This window comes from Lithobates pipiens, unplaced genomic scaffold (assembly GCF_037356315.1).
Source record: "Lithobates pipiens isolate NorthernLeopardFrog02 unplaced genomic scaffold, aLitPip1_a1.2 Scaffold_23, whole genome shotgun sequence".
NCBI lineage: Eukaryota > Metazoa > Chordata > Amphibia > Anura > Ranidae > Lithobates > Lithobates pipiens.
The window spans coordinates 110,254,689-110,276,875 of NW_027507785.1; the positions used below are offsets into that span (position 1 = coordinate 110,254,689).

General features: G+C 39.5%; 1 protein-coding gene and 1 long non-coding RNA gene across 7 annotated transcripts in view; one reads left to right on the forward strand and one right to left on the reverse strand.

Annotated features, from left to right (window-relative positions):
- The window catches only part of IQSEC1 (IQ motif and Sec7 domain ArfGEF 1), a 1,458,014-nt gene that overhangs the window by 1,256,547 nt on the left and 179,280 nt on the right, over positions 1–22,187 (reverse strand). The window lies entirely within an intron of this gene.
- On the forward strand, positions 6,846–13,007 carry LOC143927802 (uncharacterized). Its single transcript, XR_013262326.1, has 2 exons — positions 6,846–7,330; positions 11,262–13,007. It is a non-coding gene; the product is annotated as an uncharacterized LOC143927802 (long non-coding RNA).

A 22,187-nucleotide genomic window follows, 5' to 3' on the forward strand; every position in this document is an offset into this window, starting at 1 on the left:
GTTCATACAAGATTAACTTGGGTTAACCTGTTAGTTTAAACTCTGTATTTACAGACTAGCAGTTTTCCTATAAAGCATATATATAAGAAAATATAGCTTGCATAAGCAGTTTTATTCTGTATTGTCTAAATAAAGAAATTGTGTCTCAATATGTCTGGGCCGCAAAACTCATGACTGTAACTCATGAACGCAGATGACATAATTAATGATATGTAATGATATGTAATGTACACCTCTGTATTAACCACACCCATGTTTTATGCAATGACAACCTCTGAACACCAACTTTGACTCATCTCTTCTTGTGTTCAGAACAATGCCGTCTCCTTAGTACTGCAGTGCTAAGCAGGTTTCGTAAGTGTGGTAATTGGCATAATTATACCTAGCTGGTCTTTGTCAGGTATATAGAAATACCATTTTAATCACAACAAATGGAGGCATTGCTGAAATTTGAATTTAGGACTTGACGGGGTGGTCAAACTTTGATTTTGAAGTAAACGAATAATTGTTTATTGCCTTAGCTTTGACACAACCCTGGTCGGATAAATTTTAATTAAGAAGAGAATTGTGAGACGGGCCAGGCTGTTAAGAAGTGGCTCTTGGGAAGCCTGTGTTCCTGTGGGACTGTTGAGAAGTTTAAAACATAATATTACGCTCTTTTTGGGAAAGAGAATAAGAAAAGGGTAATGGGCAATTACCAATTACTACCAGGACCCACAAAACTTTTGCTCTATCTGCCTTTTCTTGTCTATCGCATTTGCATTAAAGTAATAAGATATCTGTTGTGTTGTGTGGGATACAGGGCTGTATGGGGTAAGGCAGCCCCCGTTTTCACTGTTATATGATGTCCCAAAAGGGGAAAATTAGATTAGAGTGAGAAACGTTATCTATAAAAGGTACATGTTTATTGTTAAAATGTTGCAAGTAGTGTCAGTCTATTCATGAAATGTGTTGGGCACATATTAATCCCATGCCCACTCCCTATAATTAATTGGGAACATTAAAAGGGGAATGTGACATGTCACTGATAAAATTATATGTATGCGCTGGTACCAAATGTTTTTTTTAAAGGAATCTGATCAGATATAAATTTTTAGAGTCTGACTTTAAGACTATTTTGGGTGTGGTTGCCTATCCTTACATTATTGAAGTTAAAAGGTGTTTTTTTTCTGATAACAGCAAATGTGCTATATTTGTGCAAATTGTTTTAATAGTGTTTAAGCTGTATTAACAATGATTGGGGATTTTACAATGCTGATTTTGACAGACTTGAAAATATTATAATTAAGAGTCCAGAATTCAAAAGTAAACAAAGGGAAGTTGTATATTCCAGGCGCTACGCCAGAGGAATTTTGGTTAGTAAAGAAAAAGAGAAGTAACTGTGTTGTGCAATTCCGGACACTAGAGAGAAAGATATTAAGGTTTGAAGGTATTAAGGTTTGAAGGTGTTATGGACAAATGAAGGATGAAGGGAATGGCCAAATGAATGTGGAATGAGAGAGTGGTTGTATTGTGTTTAACTAACACACGGGGTATCATTTCGATTAGTAAAGTATTTTAAGTGTGTGCCTGGAATGTGCACAACAGTTTGTCTCATATTGTGTTTAGGCCCATGTTATATTTTCCCTAATAGTTTGGGGTTAAATTAAAAGAATTGATAAAGGGATTTTGATAAAGGAAGGGTGAAAGTAAAAAAAAAAGAAGAAGTTACTGAAATTAAATGACTGGGATCAAGATACATTGCTGCATATATTGAGTCCATGGGGTACTAAAATGTGATGGGAAGGATTTATTTGAAATAAGCAATCAGAATGACTGTTCTGGATATTTACCTTCTGAATTCCCAGGTTGTCAGTCATGAAGTGTTGATGATGAAATGTTGTCTATCCATCAATGTTTTGTTTGTTGCTGATGATCAGACATATTTGCAAAGTCGGGAGACTTCTGAGTCAGAATATGTGTTTGGGTAAAATGTTCTGTCCTAAGTCCCTCGGGTCCACTTGGGCCCCGGGAATAGAAGAAACTAAAGAGGTTTAAGTTTTGTTGAAGTTCTCCTATAATACTGGATTTGGAAAAATGTTTAGTTAAATGTATTAAATCTATATAATGAAAACCCTTGCTGAGAAACATTTTCATTCCTGCATGTTTTACTTATGTTTGAGTCAATTAAGATTATTATTTTTAATATATCCAATGGTTAAGGCCTGAATTGATCAGGTCGATTCTGTGATTACTCATGTCGGATGAGGAGTATCTGCCCCAGCCAGCCTGCATTCACCCACAGCCCAATGCACATGAAGAAATGCCCACCCCAGTCATACCCTACAACCCATTCATACCCTGCCCTATATCCTATCCGGGTGAAGTGATGACTACAGCTTTAACATGGAAATCTTCATTGTTCAAATACCATAGGAGGTGCTCAGATGACTAAAGGCGGACTCCTGCTGGAAAATTTTCCTGCGAATGATACCTCAAGGGGGAGCCAAATGACGCAAACCTGGGGTACAAAATTCCCGTGAGCACCACATTAGAAAGATACAGATGTGCCAGCCCAAAGTCCCCCCGGTCTCGCCCAACGCATCAGTTCCAGTCTGCCTGTGGATATCAAGTTCTGTCCTTACAAAGAGGCAGTGTTTTGGGGTAGAGAATTCATGTCTGTACATATGAATGATCACAGAATTGAACCAAAAGGTTTTGGGAAAAGTTGAGCAGAATGAGAGTTATAATGTGGACATTTCTTTCTCCTTCCTTTTTTGTGAATTTAATGGACATTCAGAAGCCATCCACAAGACTTTTCTTTTTGAGCTTTTCTTTGTGACTATTTTTATTTGGCTTAAAGGCTGTCATGCCCCTCCCAATTGTTTCTATGGACTGTCACATGGGGGGTTTGGTTTCAATACTGGATCCTGGATTAATCCTGGATTAGGGATATTGCTATGTTTGTTGTACTGATTTTGCTTGTGGTATTACTTGTCTGTTTCAAGTTTACTATGTGCATGATTTCCCAAGGTACATGACCTTCCAACCCAGCTGCAGCTAATGGAATATATCTTAACTTTTACTATGGTCACCGGGATGAGTATGTCACAATGAGAAGAAGTAAGTCATGTTCATGATTTGATTTCGTGACTTAAAGAGGGGATTGTTGTGATATGGCTGAACCGGAGTGACTCCATCTTTATTAGTTCATATAAGATTAACTTGGGTTAACCTGTTAGTTTAAACTCTGTATTTACAGACTGTAGCAGTTTTGCTATAAAGCATACATATAAGAAAATATAGCTTGCATAAGCAGTTTTATTCTGTATTGTCTAAATAAAGAAATTGTGTCTAAATATGTCTGGGCCACAGAACTCATGACTGTGACTCATGAAAGCAGATGACATAATTAATGATATGTAATGTACACCTCTGTATTAACCACACCCATGTTCTATGCAATGATTGGCTAATAATAGCGCATATAAATTGTAGACCCACCCAGAATTAAACCAGACAACCTCTGTACACCAACTTTGACTCATCTCTTCTTGTGTTCAGAAAAATGCCGTCTCCTTAGTACTGCAGTGCTAAGCAGGTTTCGTAAGTGTGATAATTGGCGTAATTATACCTAGCTGTTCTTTGTCAGGTATATAGAAATACCATTTTAATCACAAAAAAAAAACGTTAAAAAAAAATAAAAAAAATAAATAGCAGTCTAAGAGATGCAAACCAGCGTGCATTCCACAGACTGGAACACCACAAACTGGAAGTGACTTGGGTGCGTACCAACACGTTTCCTCGTTTCATTGTAGGATGTCTACTCGTTTAACCCATTTGGATTTACGCTATGAGTGCCAGTCTCGTCTATATATGAGGATATCCCATGGTTTGATGTGCCACGGAGGAGGTGATTGTTCTGAATACTGAAACTATACCTATTGCATGCGCTTCATTCTTGAAGGGGTATAAGGATCTGGAGACCCCAAGGTTTGATGTGCCATGGAGGAGCTGACCATTCTGGATATTGCAACTTTACTGACTACATTGCTTTACCCCTGCAGGCGTGCAAGGATCTGATGAGTGTGGAACCGAAGGGGGTCACACATGTCACGTCACTTTCTGCACACATGTCACTGTCATTTTGGATACCAACATAAGTCACTTGGGAATTTATTATTTGCACCAGACTGGACACAATTTTATATTTGCTTACATACACTTTTTTCTTCTTTTGATTAATTTTTTGAGGAATCTTTTTAATGGAGTTTTCTGATGATTTTTTTCCGATTTTGAGATATATATATATATATAATTTTTCCCCATTCTTCAGCTCCATGATATTGCATGATTGGAATATATACACATCCTAGGGATTGAACACTAAAAACATGTACTAGAGTACTATACATTTTATTTGTACTGGCAAAGTATAATAGGTTGGGAACACTTATTTATATGAGTTTTTTTTTTATAGTTCTGTTATTAATGCACTCCACTCATAAAAACACAATCAGTTTAGCACTTGCATCCTCACCTAAGCAGTGTGATTCACTCTTGGAGGTTCACTTTTCAGGTGACGGGTAGCGCCACTTACCCTTTTATTAATTTTGAATTTACCATTGTTGCTCCATTTCTGGAACCTCCTCAGGGGAGGCAGTAGCCCAGCTTATACCCAAGCGCAGAATCCTACAAATCAAAATAATGCACAAGCCAGTACCTAAGCAGAAGGGTTAACAAAAAGTTAACATAATATACACAAATTAAAGAGGTTGTAAACCCAGGTAAAAAAAAAAAAAAAAAAAAAAAAAAAAAACAAACCTGTAAGACAAAGGCATAATGAGCTCATTTTGCATTTCACATACTAGCTCATATTAAAATACTTACCTTAAAACAAAGCCCTGCAGCGGCACCCGCACACCGCTGGCACGGTCAACATCTTCCCCGGTGTTTCTTCCGGGTTTGTGGGCTACGGCGCTATGATTGCCTGTAGCCGCAATGACGTCACTCCCATGAGCGCGGGAGCCACTGGTCATGGCACAGGCCCTGAAGAAACCGCACGGACGGCCATTCCTTCAGAGCGCGTGCACCGATGATGTAATTGGCACAGTATATAGTAAATATCTTCTAAACTGTGCAAATTTAGGAGATTTTTACAGTACCTATAGGTAAGCCTTAGTATAGACTTACCTATAGGTACAAAACACACAAGGAGAGTTTACTTCCTCGTTAATATATTTAAGTTAGTATAATTAAAAACTTTTTTTTTTTAACAACTTTTATGACCATTTCTGGACACCTTTAGATACATTTGGCAAGAAAAAAAGGGGGAAGGGAATGCAGGAGATGTTGAGGGGACCTTAATAGCTCAGGAATCAACAGTCTTTTTGGTGGACTGTACAGTTGAAAAGTAGGCTTGCATATAAAGTATGCCATGTGCTGTTTACACCAGCACATTCTACCATTAGTTCTTCTAAAAAAAATTCACATGAGAAGGATACATCAATTCAGTGTGCCTAGGGCAGCATGATGCCTAATTACAGCCACGGTTATATTGTGTAGCAAAGTTGAATATAAGTAGGGCAAACTTGAGCTTTTAAGCACTTTACTTATTTAGTTTTGTATAGAGTAATAAATTAATAAAGCTCTGTCATTTCTTTTGTGTCCCTTTATGTTAGATGGACTAGCAGTTTTAGATACACTAGCAAATTGAAGCCAAACTTCATTGACTTTTTAAGCAGTTATTGCAACAGCTTTGTTCTTTTTTGGATACATGTTTTAAATAAATATATAGATAGATAAAAGCTGATCATTATATAAGCACCCCTGTCAGTTTTAAATACATTGACGCTGCATTCACAACTGAGCGTAGCATCTTTTGGCATTTTTCTGGCATTTATTCATATGTTTTTATGCAAGTTTTTGCCACATTTTTATGCGCAACATGCACCTTTTTATGCATCGTTATTGAACTGGGATCTTAAAAGAGGCACACGAGCAAAGCTTTGTAAAAAAACATATCCTGACACGTTTATTGTCAAACTATTTTATATTCCATTGTGATAAGTATATACATGTAGGAAATAAATTTCATATATCTAAATGACATAAAAAACATAATTCATAAAATGTATATATATATATATATATATATATATATATATATATATATATATATATATATATATATATATATATATACACACACACACACACAAGAAAAAAAAAATAAGCAGCATATTGTAGTTGCCAAATTGATTTAATAAAACTATACATGTCATCTATTGTTCTATTTCATATTGCTACAAAGATGCATGAGTAGCACATTGCAGTTACCTGGGAATACGATGATAAAGCTCCATAAAGTAAAATAATGACAAGAAAATACATGGTACAATAGGAAATAACATGGCTGCATCCTGGTGCTCAACGTGTTTCATGAATATAACCACTTCATCAGGAGTGTATCCAAATGTCTGCAAGAAGCATAAATATCAGTAAAATCCTATGTCTTATTTACAAGAAATGTTATAAGTAAGGAAAGGAAATATTTCCAATCCTATATACTTACATGGAGAGGGAGTATAGAAAGTTGTGATATTGCAATATGAGGCCCACTAAAACATCTGCATCGGGAGCTGAGGTAACGAGGACCCACGTGCGAATCAGGCACATATACATAATCCCCATGGAAATGAATACCTCCATGCTGTGTTGAGTGTTGATAGGAAAGGATACCTTCCATAGTTGACTCGCTAGTGATTGAATGCAAATACCTATCATAAATTATGGTGTTGCACGGAAAAGGTAAAACGAATAACCAAAGTGTGCATCAAAAAATAGCAATAGATCATGACTGAAGGGATATTTAGCTTAACCGCTTTCATTATTTAAGAAATTTGGTTTCCATTTTGTGTCTCTCTCTAACATCCACCTCACAAAATGCATGCTTAAGTTTTGCTAGTCTAGTTTCGTTTCCCATGTTACTGTTATCTTCTTTCAGTTGTTTCGTTTCTTGGAAAGCACATGATTTTGAGGAATTGCTAGTTTCACTTTTATTGTAGGCTGTACTTGTATATGATTGGATAATCTGTATGACACATTCAAAGGGCGGTACTTTCTGAAAGCCCCCTTTAAATATTCACACCAAAGAATAAAGATTAGATTTGCTCGGAGAGACTTTGTTGTTTTGTGTCATTGTCTCAATGGGCGAATCTCCCAGGCCTGTGTGGGGATTGAACGTCACACTTTGACAGACATGAAGGGGTTAAGAAATCACCTTTAGACAATCTACATTTCCTTCAGTTTGGGGGCTCGTCCGGGGTCGATTATAATATATGTCTATATGGTGAGTTGAATTGATATATGTATCTCTCACTGTGACATTATTCAGAAATCGTTCTTTGAACCGGAAGATTTATGTAGAAGTTGTTTTCAGACCTCGTTGATAAGTTTAACTGCTCTGAGAAGCAGTAAAAAAAGCTGTTCTGAGTTAACAGTGATAAAGCCTTGGGTGGGCTTTAATGGACTCTGAGAAGTTCATTTAATAAGACTGCTTTAAGAAGCAGCACCTGTTCCCGTGTGAACAGGTAGAGAAGCCTTGGGTGGGCTTTAATGGACTCCGAGAAGTTCATTTAATAAGACTGCTTTAAGAAGCAGCACTTGTTCCCGTGTGAACAAGGAGAAAGCTCTGGGGGGGCTTTCACGGACTCTGAGAAGTTCGTAGGAAAATGATTTATACAGTACTGTAATTATAAGAAAAAAGTCTGCTAAAGTGTGACGGACAAAACCCTTCTCTTTGCTTATCTTCCCATCGCCTGTAGAAGTTTATAAGATGATCTGTTAACTGTTTGTGTGGAATTTGTCAGCGTTGTAAGGTAAGACGACGCTTTCCACTGCACTGTATTATAAGGGTACGTAAATAAAAGGCGACAGACGCGTCTTGCCGTGAACTCCCGACTCCTTTTTGTGATTGTTGGAAGTTCCCCAACCGAAACGTAGAGCGATGCTACAGTATCCGGTGATGTATTTATGTTTTCTCTTAATGATTTACATATGAATGCTTTGACTCCAATGTATGAGATAGTGAGCATAGTAGCAGTGTTTATAACACTCTCTTAAGGTAATGCATAAATTGGCATAGTCGGTAGTATACTCTGAGGCTAACTTTTGATCAAAACATGCTATTTGAATAATTCTTTTTGCTACTGACATCTCTTGCACATGGGAAGTCAGGTGCAAAATTTGGACATTTGGCTTTTTGCCAACAGGGTTCAAGTGCTAATATCTCACTGACCGTAATAGATAGTGAGGAATTGTTTGCGGCATTGGTACTACAGCAATTGAAAGTACTGTTTGAACCTGTTGGCACTCTGCCAAAAAAAAAAATTGAAATATAAATAAAAATTGTTTGGTTATAAAAATAAGAAAAGTAATAACGCACAAAGCTTGCTTGTGATCAGGGGAACCTCTGGCCATAAGGAGTGCTTATTGGCATTTTGCCAAGAAGAAAAAAAAAAAATAAAAAATAAAAAAGTCAAGGAAATAAAAGTCAGAATGTTTAGATAGAAAATAAGGATGAAAATAAACATGCTGTGGAGATCCCCGGCTGGACCGAGGCTCCCTATAGCATCCTAGCCACAACATTGTCCACGATGGGTTTAACAGAGACATGAGATGGTGGATTTAAGGGTTAAATCAATGTTTTCTATGCATGTACCATGCGCCCCCCTCCTCCCCCTTACATTCCACAACCAGATAAGAGTTTCATGAAAGACTTCATTACATGAGGACACAGTAAATATCAGAGTGGGCTACAAGCACAATAACTGATTTCTGACAGCGAAGGATGTTGCAGGATGTTTTGACATCCTTAAACAAACACCAGTGCAGACACATTATCAAAATGATTTCTCAGGAAATAAAAGGGGTAACTTTTATAAAAGGGAGGGGGCAAGGACAAAGAGGGGGTTACACACAGAGACAACCAAGAGGGAAATTGTCTCGCCCTACATTAACATTAACCCAGTAAGAAGGCAAATGGTGACTATAGGTTTGTACAAGACCTAAGGGCCATCAATAGCCTAATGGTACCGATTGCCCCAATAGTGCCTGATGTGTCATCAATACTGCCATACCACAGGATGCAGAGTATTTTACTGTGATTAATTTATTGAATGCTTTTTTTATTTCCGTCCCTGTGGATGAGGAGACACAGCCAATCTTTGCTTTCTAACTAACATGGTGTAGAATGCCCCAGGGCTATGTAGACTCCTCTGCAGTCTATTCCATTGTCCTCCAAACTACTCTCAGAGCTTGGATACCAGGACACTGTTCATCCCTGCTGCAGTATGTGGCTCCTCATCTGCAGTTCTACTCGGTGGCCGCCCTGGAGGATGGGAGGGATCTTTTGAAATGTTTTTTTGAAAGTGGTCACAAAGTGTCAAAGAAATTATTGCAATGGTGTCAGGAAATGGTTGCATATCTTGGTTGTGTACTCTCAAAAGGAGAAAGGAAAGTCAATCACAAAAGAGCTATGGTTCTTGTGGGTCTGCCCCGCCCACTTACTAAGAATATTGGTTACTGCCGCCAATGAATACCTGACTGTTCCTACTATGACAATCTCCTGAGACAAGCCATAGGTTCAGACATGCCAGACTGTATAAAATGGTCAGATGAAATGTGCAATGCTTTTGTGTATTTGAAAAATGCTATGGTAATGGCTCCAGGGCTCGGCCTCCCTAATTATGGAAAAAAAAAATATTTGTTTGCAAGGGAAAATTGTAAGACTTTGTCAGGTGTCCTCGCTCAGGAGCATGGAGGCAAGTTGCGCCCTATTTTTTTTTTCCTCAAAGATGGTTCCGATGCAGGTTCAGGGCATGCCTGTGTGTCTCGGAGCTCTCGTGTCCTGTGCGATGATGGTTCAGATGACCACTTCTTTCACTCTCTCTGGGGCACGACACGACACTTCACACCACCAACAATGTATCAATCCTATTGAAAAATGTACATACACAGCACGTCTGCTCAGAGGTTGAGTGGCTATGAGGTGATCGTGCTGTCTAATCCAAAATTGCACATCAAATATGCTTCTCCCACTGCAGGACTAGCACCAATCTTAAATGCCCTTTAGAATTAAAAGAAGAGCAGGATGAGGTTGTGCCACAACATGATTGCATAAACCTCATTCACCAAGACACATCACCCAGGTCTGATTTATCTTTCACAGCACTGCAGAGCACACACAGGCCAACAAACAGATAGCCAAGGGCAATGCTCTGGCTGGTTTAGCTGCTAAACAAGCTGATATTTCACAAAATGCACAGATCTAAATGCCCATGCTAGCCCCAGAATTGCCCTTCTTTGATCAGGTTCTTTCAGATTTGCAGGGATGTGCAGTAGAAGCTGATCTCAGGGATTGGGACAAAATAAGTGTGCAGAAAGATCCAAAGACTGGACTTCTCTGCAAAGAGGGGAAGCCATGTATACCAGTAGCTAGTGCATCACTTTTTATTTCTCAGTACCATGGAATAGGTCACAGAGGCTGGAAGGCCACTTGTGAACTATTGGAGAAATATTTTTATTTTTCAGAACTTTCCTGGAGGGTTAAAGATTATGTATCAAGATGCATCACATGTATCAGGAGCAACCCACACAAGGCCAAACACTCCTTTTACACATTTGCAGACTGACTTCACACACATGGCCAAACTAGGCAAAAGACAGAAATATCTTTTGGTAATTGTGAACATTTTCTTAAGATGAGTTGAACTTTTTGTAACCACAAAAGAAGATGCACAAACAGTAGTGAGGATCCTCATTCAGGAAATCATTCCTTGATGGGGATGCCCACTTCAAATAAACTCAGACAATGGACCTGCATTTGTATCAAGGGTCTGCCAGGACTTGGTAAAAACTCTCAAGATAGAATGGTAGTTTCACATTCCCTACCACCCTCAAAGCTCAGGGATAATAGAAAGAACGAACAGAACAATTAAAAAGACAAAATAAGAAAGGCCACAGGAGGAATCTTTGCCAACTGGAAGAAGGTCCTCTCAGCAGTCCTGGCAGAAATAAGAATGACCCCTTCCAAGACAACAGGGTATTCACCTTTTGAAGTGTTGATGGGTCTACCTTTCCCCACCCCATAGGCCAGAGCACCTTTAATGATAGAAAAGGGAGATTTAGACTTAATACAGGAAGAATATGTAAGGAAATTGGTTGAAACATTCGATACAGTTGAGAGAAATGTTGCTCGCACCTCTCCTTTTTCTTCACAGGAAGCTACTCGCCTCTTTAAGGTGGGAGACACCGTGGTGGTCCAATAGCTGAACAGAAGTAAGAAGCAAGAGTATCCCTATGGACCTCCTACCACAGTGGTTGCAGTGACCAGAACAGCCATCCCAGTGGAAAATTGCCAGTCCTGGATCCATGCCAACAGAGTGAAAAAGGTTGCCCAAAGCCCCAAGAGCTGGAAGGAGATCTTGGATACAGGAGACCCTCAAGCCGAAGTCCAAGCAGAGGAAGGAGGAGTTCCTGGGAAAGCAGGTCCGGCCAGAGAAGATGACCTCGCTTATTTCACCACAGACTTCTGGCAAGGCATTTTGCCTCCTGATCCTGATCTCTCTGGCAGTGTTCCTACCCACCTGAAGATTTGGGTGCAATTAAAAGTATCTGTGGGAACACACACACACACACACACACACACATACACACAAGAGAGCATTACAGTGACACAAGCTAAAATCAAGAGAGAGACTGGAGATAGTTTTACTGATAAGATGCTTTTGCTAAAATTTAAGTATGCTTATGCTCGGAAAAAATCAGGGTATGAAGAATGTAGGATATGTAACAAATTACATCCTAGCACTGCCTGAATTTCCCTTTTGTCTGTACCTTTAAATATTTCCTCCTTTCTCAACGAGACTCCTCCTGTCCTGTATTCCTGACTAACATATCCACTTTGTTACCTTTCCAATAGCAGGTAGAAGTAATTCCCCTGATTGGTGTTTTAATTTAGGGAATGAGACACAGACTAGGCCTTCTTTCTGCAGCAGGTCAATATTTAACATCAAGATGTGGGAATCCAGAGTTTCTGCCCCTGCCTGCTCACTGTTTCAAGTATCTGACCCAGGGCTAAACTGTACTTTGCATAACTTTTCTCCTTTCCCTAAAAATGTAGGTGAAATATTGCACCAATAATCACGACACAGTACACTCATGAGATTGTCGCTAAGAGACCTTTTGCACTAGGACAAAGTATGTATGTATGTTGTGGGAAAGTGTGTTATCCCTGGGTGCCCCTTCATGTTAAGGGATGGTGTTACCTTGCATACTTGGTACCTGTCATGGGAGTGGTAGGAGATGATAAAAGGGGACATCCCTTAGAGGTCAGCTCCAGCAGGAAGCTAGGGACATTGCTAAAACATGGAGCCCATTTGCCAATGCAGGATTTGGGCTTGGAGGTATATTTTCATGGTTAAGACACTGTCCTTGTTATTGTTATGATATTTATCCTTGCTCTGATTCTTTACCTCTGCTTTAAGTGTTGCACTTGTATAATTGCACGCCTTCAATCTCCTGATGATAAGGTTCTATCCTACATGACATACATGAAGAGTCATCAGGCAATCAACGCCACAACCCCAAAGAAGTATTAAGACACAACATAGAATGTAGAGATCATCTTATATGATCTAAGAGGGGATTGAAGGGATATTTAGCTTAACCGCTTTCATTATTTAAGAAATTTGGTTTCCTTTTTGTGTCTCTCTCTAACATCCACCTCACAAAATGTATACTCAAGTTTTGCTAGTCTAGTTTCGTTTCCCATGTTACTGTTATCTTCTTTCAGTTGTTTCGTTTCTTGGAAAGCACATGATTTTGAGGAATTGCTAGTTTCACTTTTATTGTAGGCTGTACTTGTATATGATTGGATAATCTGTATGACACATTCAAAGGGCGGTACTTTCTGAAAGCCCCCTTTAAATATTCACACCAAAGAATAAAGATTAGATTTGCTCGGAGAGACTTTGTTGTTTTGTGTCATTGTCTCAATGGGCGAATCTCCCAGGCCTGTGTGGGGATTGAACGTCACACTTTGACAGACATGAAGGGGTTAAGAAATCACCTTTAGACAATCTACATTTCCTTCAGTGACCAAATGTAGAAAAGAGAAAAAGTAAGAATAGTACACAAGATAAAGTATGAACCATCATATATTGCCCAGGAAATGTAGGTAAGGACTGTTGTGACAATCCCAGGATAATTACCTGATGTGTCACTTTTAGCGAGCCTCATATTGCAATCCCACAGATTCCTATACTCCCGATCCATATAAGCATATAGTATTGGAAATATTTCCTTTCCTTACTTATAACAATTCTTGTGTGCAAAACATAGTATTTTACTGATATTTATGCTTCTTGCAGACATTTGGATGCATCTGCTCCTGATGAAGTGGTTATAGCCACGAAAGATGTTGAGCACTAGGATGCAGTCATGTTATTTTCTAATTCTTGTTATTGTCATTATTTTATTCTATACCCAGGCAATTGCAATGCGCTACTCATGAATCTTTGTAGTGATATGAAATAGAATAGATGGCATGTACAGTTTTATTAAGTCAATTTGGTAACTACAATATGCTGCTTATTTTCTCCTTGTGTATATACATCTCACAAAAGTGAGTACAGCCCTCACATTTTTGGAAATATTTTATTATATCTTTTCAGTGACAACACTAAAGAAATTACACTTTGCTAAAATGTAAAGTAGTGAGCGTACAGCTTGTATAACAGTGTAAATTTGCTGTCCCCTCAAAATAACTCAACACACAGCCATTAATGTCTAAACCCCTGTCAAAAGTGAGTACACCCCTAAGTGAAAATGTCCAAATTGGGCCAAAAGTGTTAATACGTTGTGTGGACACCATTATTTTCCAGCAGTGCCCTTACACTCTTGGGCATGGCGTTCACCAGAGCTTCACAGGTTGCCACTGGAGTCCTCTTCCACTCCTCCTCGACGACATCATGGAGCTGTTGAACATTAGAGACCTTGCACTCCTCCACCTTCCATTTGAGGATGCCCCACATATACTCAATAGGGTTTAGGACTGGAGACATGCTTGGCCAGTCCATCACCTTTAACCTCAGGTTCTTTAGCAAGGCAGTGGTTGTCTTGGAGGTGTGTTTGGGGTTGTTCTGTTTGAAATACTGAACTGTGGCCTCCTCTCGGAAGGGGGGGATCTTTGCTTCAGTATGTCACAGAACATGTTGGCATTCATGGATCCCACAATGAACTGTAGCTCCCCGGTTCTAGCAGCACTCATGCAGCCCCAGACCATGACACTCCCACCACCATGCTTGATTGTAGCCAAGACACACTTGTCTTTGTACTCCTCACCTGGTTACCACCACACACGCTTGACACCATCTGAACCAAAATACATTTATCTTGGTCTCATTAGACCATGTGACATGGTTCCAGTAATCCATGTCCTTAGTGTGCTTGTCTTCAGCAAACTTTTTTCAGGCTTTCTTGTGCATCATCTTTAGAAGAGGCTTTCTTCTGGGACAGCAGCCACGCAGACCAATTTGATGCGGCGTATGGTCTGAGCACTGACAGGCTGACCCCTTCAACCTCTGCACTAATGTCGGCAGAACTCATGCGGCTATTTCCCAAAGATGACCTCTGGATATGACGCTGAGTACATGCACTCAACATCTTTGGTCGTCCATGGTGAGACCTGTTCTGAGTGGAACCTGTCCTGTTAAACCACTGTATGGTCTATGGTCTTTGGGTCATCTTTATGTAGAGCAACAATTCCTTTGTTCAGATCCTCAGAGACTTCTTTGCCATGAGGTACCATGTTGAACTTCCAGTGACCAGTATGAAAGTGAGAATAACACCAAATTTAACACACCTGAGACCTTGTAAACCTAACAAGTCACATGACACCGGGGAGGGAAAATGGCTACTTGGGCTCAATTAGGACATTTTCGCTTAGGGGTGTACTCACTTTTGTTGCCAACGGTTTAGACATTAATGGCTGTGTGTTTGAGTTATTTTGAGGGGACAGCAAATTTACCCGGAAGAAGATGGACGCTCCGTGCTACAGGGAACAGTGGTGACATCGCTGGCTCCTGTGTCAGGTAAGTGACACATAATGGGCTACTATGCGAGCAGCCCATTATGCTTTACCTTTGCAGGGAGACAAAGAGGAAGTAAACCCATCAGGGTTTACTTCCTCTTTAAGAGGTCCTGTCATGCTTTTTTTTTTTTTTATTACAAGGGATGTTTACAATAGGAATAAAAGTGACACAATTTTTTTTTAAATGAACAGTGAAAAAAAAAAAAAAAAAAAAAGTATAAATAAGGAAAAAAAATGTTTTAACACTGTCCCACCGAACTCACGTGCAGAAGCTAACACATATGTGAGTAGTGCTCGCATATGAAAACAGTGTTCAAACCACACATGTGAGGTATCACGGTGATCGTTAGAGCAAGAGCAATAATTCTAGACCTCATCTGTAACTCAAAACTTGCAACCTGTAGAAATGTTTTAAATGTCGCAGATGGAGATTTTTAAGGGTAAAAGTTTGTCGCCATTCCACAAGCGGGCGCAATTTTGAAGCGTGACATGTTGGGTATAATTTTACTTGCCATAACATTATCTTTCACAATAAAAAAATAAATTGGGCTAACTTTACTGTTGTCTTATTTTTTTAATGCAAAATGTGTATTTTTTCCAAAAATGTGCGCTTGTAAGACTGCAGCGCAAATACGGTGTAACGGAAAGTATTTTAACGAGCACAATTTTATTCTCTAGGGCAGTGGTCATCAACCCTGTCCTCGGGGCCCGCTAACAGGCCAGGTTTTATGTATTACCTTGGGGAGATGCAGACTAGAATACTGCAATCACTGAGCAGCAAATGATATCACCTGTGATGCATTTGTTATCTCACAAACCTGGCCTTTTGGTGGGCCCTGAGGACAGGGTTGATGACCACTGCTCTAGGGTTTTATACATATATATATATATATATATATATATATATATATTTGGGGGTTCTAAGTAAAAACAATTTTTACCTTGTAAATACCAAATCTCGATCCTTGGTTAACAATAATTACTTTTTTTGTTCGGGTTTTGGTGTTTATTATTATTTTTTTATAATAATTTATTTCATATTTTTTAAAGATTAGGGATCAGTTATCATTTATGTATTATACATATTAATTTATTATATTTATGATGATTTTTAGTTATTTTTGTATTTAGTTTACATTTATTCATATATTATAGCTATTTTATTAAAGAAAATTCATTTGAGCAGAAAATGGTGCCAAAACGCGTGAATGCGCACAAAAAAAAAACAACAACACGCAAATGGAAACGGCATGCAGCCATTCATTTCATAGAAAAAAATAATTGTTTTGGTGCCATTTTTTGCTCAAATGAAAAAATGTCATAAAATAGCAATAATATATGAATAAATAAATGTAAACTAAATAAACAAATAATTAAAAATCATCATACATAAATATAATACGTAATACATATATAATTATCCTCTAACTTAAAAAAAATGAAATAAATTATTATTAAATAAAATAATTAATACTAATAATAATAATGTTTATTTTGTGTTCGGGTTGGGGGGTTTAGTTATTTATTATTTTTTTATAAGGGTTAGGGGTTAAAGTAAGGGGTTAATTATTTACTATTACTTGGTATTCATTTATTGAATTAATTATTTTATTATTTTTATTTGTGTATTTATTTTACATTTATTAATTTATTATGATTATCATCAGTAGTAATATTAGTAAGAGTAAGTGTAGTAATTAATGCCCTAACCCTAGCAAAAAAATAAAATAAAATAACCCTGTCAGGAAGCTAATTTAGCTAATACAAATTCTCATACAGATAATGCTAGTTCTTCTGCAGCTAATGGTTGTGCATGTGTACCAGCACACAGACGAGCTCAGGCTAATATCCAGTGTGCACTGACACATAGGTGCCTCCTGACGACCCTGTTGTCTTACCGTGTATAATCCCTGCTCACCTTGACTACGCCTGACTGTGGCAGTCGCCTTCGATCAAGCTACTGACACTTGTGCTTCTTTCAGCCTTGTACCTCTGTCACCACATTCAGGGGTACTAGGACCAGAGCCGCAACGGAAGCCCTCTCGTCTACTCTACCTCTAACCAAGATACGTGATATGCTAACCCCCTAAAAAATGAACTATAAATCAATAAGAATCACAAAAAAAAAAATAGCTAAGAGAAAAGCTAAAAAATCTGAAATACCTAGCAAAGGGGGAGCACAGTGGTGTAGTGGTTAGCACTATCACCTAGCAGTAAGAAGGGTTGCTGGTTCAAATCCCAACCACGACACCACCTGCCTGGAGTTTGAACGTTCTCCCTGTGCCTGCGTGGGTTTCCTCCGGGTACTCCGGTTTCCTCCCACTCTCCAAAGACATGCAGGTAGGTTAATTGGATCCTGTCTAAATTGACCCTAGTATGTATGAATGTGAGTTAGGGACCTTAGATTGTAAGCTCCTTGAGGGTAGGGACTAATGTGAATGTACAATGTATATGTAAAGCGCTGCGTAAATTGACAGCGCTATATAACTACCTGAAATAAAAATAAATAAATGATGCAACAGATGATTGTTTTCTCTATTGGCTAATAAAAAAAACGCAAAACTCAAAAACTCTGCATAAAACCGCAGATGTCGTGCATAAAAACTTGCCTATGAACGCCAGAAAATTGCACAAAGATGCCACACTCAGGTGTGAATGCAGCCTTACTGCCACTTTTGTTAGAAAGCGTGCTCTGATAAAGAAAGCTGATCTTCTCTGGCAATGTCTGTGCTCTCTTCTGCCCCCCCCCCCCCATCCCTGGCAATGGTAATTTCTGTGCTCTCTCTAGCCCCCCCTTCCAGCTTCTTTCTGCTGCCCATGAGCACCTCTCTCCTGATCCCTTTGTGAGCTTCTCTGGCAATGGAAACTTCTGTGCCCTTTCCTGGCCTCCCTCTGCTCTTTTCCAGTCCCAGTGTTGTCTCTCGACCCACCATTCTCCCCTACAGCTCTGCCAGATTCCCCCTTCTCCTCCCCCGCCAGCTGCTGAGGGGCGCCAGGCTGGAGAGCAGGGATGGGGCCTGTAAATATGTCATTTACCAGCCCCTTATCTGTCTGAAATTAGGTACCAATCACTGGCTCTATCCATTGCTGAAGTGTAGTAAACTGTGTTTAATATGCTTAATTTTGTGAATGAAGAGGAAGCTCTATACAGTGCTATTTCTTTCCATTCATCCTGTGCAGCTGTTCTCAATCTCCTTTCTCGGTCTCAAAAGTGAAACATCAGAGGTCTGTTTAGACCCCTGATATCTCACCAAAGCCCCCTAGCAAGGCTCCTAAAAAAAATGGTCAATAATAAAAAAACTAAAAAAATTGTAGGAATAAAAAAAAGCAAAGGATCACAAAGGCTGCACTTACGAAAGGCCCCTGACGTTGCCCAATTGGGGTTGGGGGAAAGGGACCCTGGCCGGGGGCGAGAGGCAACTTCATGTTTCTTGCACCAGGGCCCTGAAGGTTCTAGTTACACCTCTGAGACACTGATAGAAGTCACAAGGCTGATATATACTGCTGATGAGAAAAGGTAATTTAGCAGTTTATATTTACTTAAACGATTGAATTTCCATGTTCCATCAGACATTAGATATAGTGAATGCAGGGTCTTGTGTTTAGTAACACGTTAATTCATTTTATGAAAGAACAATCATAAAGTGACAAGTGCTAATAAACGGATTGTAAACACTAATAATAGTCCAAAATATTGAGGAAAGTATGCACCATTTCATAAATCTATATACACGAGTCTCTCAGTAGCATAAACCACACGGAGGACACAGAAACTTATTCCCATAAGCAAAGAAAAACACTGAAATGAACCAAAGTCTGGGCTCTCACCTCCACTCCTTAGTTATAACCACATCAAGTAAAAATAAATCTTCAGTTCGTTCTATTATCCACCACCAGGGGGTCTTCCACTGTTGTACTCTGCAGCTCGATAATGTGGGCACATGGGTTGGAACACCAGGGGGCCATCCATCCCTGCAGCAGATGTATTATACTCCAGGCAGCTACCTCTGACAAACAAGACCAATCCTAACGGTACTTCTTGTTGGAAGGTTTAGTCCAGAGTGGAGCTTTGGCTGGGGGTTGAGGCGTTTAGCGTACTGGCCTGTTTGTGTGGACTAGCTCCCTGGGTGTTGTGGCTGGTATTGGTATTTTGAATAAAAAAATAAAAAATTACAATCACTATAATGGCAGATTCAACAGGTAAGAATAACAGAAAAAAGCCTAAACATTAACATGAAATGTAGCCACCCCATCACATGTAAAGCCGGGTTCACACTGGTACGACATGACAGTCATACAACTGTGGATCCGACTTTGTCCTCCGACTTGAAGTCTGACATCAATGAACGAGGATCCAACATTGATCACGACTTCTGATCCAGCCACGTTGTGTCTGGTATGAGTCTTTAGGGGAAACTCCATACCAAATAAAAATAAACACGGCATGGGCTTCCCCTTCCAAGAGTATGCCAGGCCCTTTGGTCTAGTATGGCTTTTAAGGTGAACCCCCATGGCAAAAAAACTTTTGCCTCCGACTTTTGCAATTTTACTCTTGCCTCCATCATCTCCCACTCCTCCTGGTGCCAAGTTGGTCAGTGAAGGTGAACCCATGCACTTGGGCTCCACATGTCTCTCTGCGGATAAAAGAGAGCCCTTAGGAGGAGAGAGAGAGTGTGCATTTATTGTGACCAGGCAGCTCACTTTTTGAAGTATTGTCCTACCAGTCCAGGGAACATCCGAACCTAGAGGTCCTGTAATGGACAGACCCTAGGTGTCGTTGTTTCGTCCCCAATTATCCAGAAGGATAAGCCCCTGGTTCAGGTTACCCTTTCTTGGTCTGTGTCGTCCATAAAGATACAGGCTCTAATCAGCTCTGGGGCTGAAGATCGCCATTACTAATAATAAAAAAAAAAAATTAAAAATAAAAATGCCATAAAACTATCCCCTATTTTGTAGAAGCTATCAATTTTGCGCAAACCAATCAATATACGCTGACTGCGATTTTTTTTACCAAAAATATGTAGAAGAATACATATCAGCCTAAATAGAGGAAGACATTTGTTTTTTTATATATTTTTGGGGGATATTTATTAATTATAGTAAAAAAGTAAAAAATATTGAGTTTTTTTCAAAATTGTTGCTCTTTTTTTGTTTAAAGCGCAAAAAATTCAAAAACAGAGGCGATCAAATACCACCAAAAGAAAGCTCTATTTGTGGGAAAAAAAGGACATCAATTTTGTTTGGGTACAATGTCGCATGACCGTGCAATTGTCAGTTATATCGACGCAGTGTCGAATCGCAAAAAGTGCTCTGGTCAGGAAGGGGGTAAAATCCTCTGGGGCTGAAGTGGTTAATGAAATATAGCTAACAATAATGCACAAGGTTGGTGCACCCTCCTTTTTCCATTTCTCTTTTGACTGCTAGGATACCCCTATCCTTGAGGGCAGCAAGGCCTGAGGCATTGTCCACTATGAACTTTAACTCACTTGTGTGCAAGAGTATTTGTTTTCTGCTATCAAAAAGAGTGCTCGGATAAGGGCCTGGTATGGATTTCAAGTGGGACCCCACGCTGCTTTTTATATTTTATTGAGGGTGCAGTTCCCCTTCAACATCTTCAGAGCACAAGGTGCATTCCAAAGTCGGATCAGTTAAGATGATGATCTGACTTTGATCCGACTTGAATGATATTCAGTGGGTTGAAGTAGGATCAAAGTCAGATCAAAGTAGTGCAGGAACTTTTTTCAAAGTCGGACCAGTTAAGATGGCTCTCATAGGGAAACATTTATTTGCATACGTCATGCGACACAAGCTCCCAATGTCAGAGCATTTGTCGTACAAATGTGAACCCAGCCCGGTTCACATTATTTAATTTCAGGTGCAACTTCTGTTGCACAGAATCACAAGACAATCAAAATCACATCATTTTCAATGGTGCCCATTCAGATCAATGCAGAGCAGCACATTTTCGTAATACTACTTTGGTACGCTTGCAGCACCAGTTTGGTTCTATAGACTTCAACGAAAAAACACATAACAGTGTAAAACGCACGTAAAGCCCATATACATGCATTTTTTTTTTTATATTAAACAGGTAATGTTTATTGAACATTATTGCAAAGATTACAATCACAGTGGCATACACCGAACATTCAAAAGGTGTTGCGTCATAACCATAACAATAGATAAAAAACATTTCGCCATTACAGTAGCCAGTATGTATCACTGCCAAGGAAAGTCCTAACATTGACATATTATTTACTGTAATATTACATCAAATTCCCTCATCACACGTGGCAGCCTCCTGCAGCCATTTATCCCATATTCTATGATATTTTGCTGGGCAACCTCTATTTTTATATAAGAATTTTTTGTATGGGAGCGTAAAATTAACTTCCCGTTTCCAGTCCTCAACCCGGGGTGGAAGGGGCCTCATCCACTGTCTAGCTATCACTTTTCGAACAGAAAACAAAGTTTCCTGCAGGAAAGTGTTAGTAATTTTATCTAATACGTCAGGAAATATCCCTAGTAGACAGGGTTTGGGGTCGAGAGCCAAGGGCGAGCCCATAACATCATGTAGAAATGACACTACTTGTTTCCAAAGTTCCTGTAGTTTGGGGCAAGACCATATAAGATGGAAGAACGTCCCAGTCTCTAGAGTACACATCGGGCAGAGCACAGATTGATTCGTATTATATTTGGCGGTCCTGAGGGGGGTGAGGTATGCTCTATGCACTATATAAATCTGAGAAAGCCTGTCTTGGAGCCTAGGAGACACCAACTTGCACGTCTCCAGAGCCTCCTCCCACTCCTCATCCGTCAGTTCACCCACATCGCCCTGCCAGCGGGACTTCAGAGCATACGCTAGTCTCGCCGAGACGGGGGCCGTAAGCATACCATAAAAGCATGAAATAAGCTTTTTGGGATCAGTATCCTTCACTATGGCGACAATAGGATTGGGAGCAGGCCGAGGCAATGCCTGCGGAAACTGTGCTCCAAGTGCATGTTGAACCTGTAGGTATTGATATAGCATGGTGTTTGGAATACCAAATTCCTC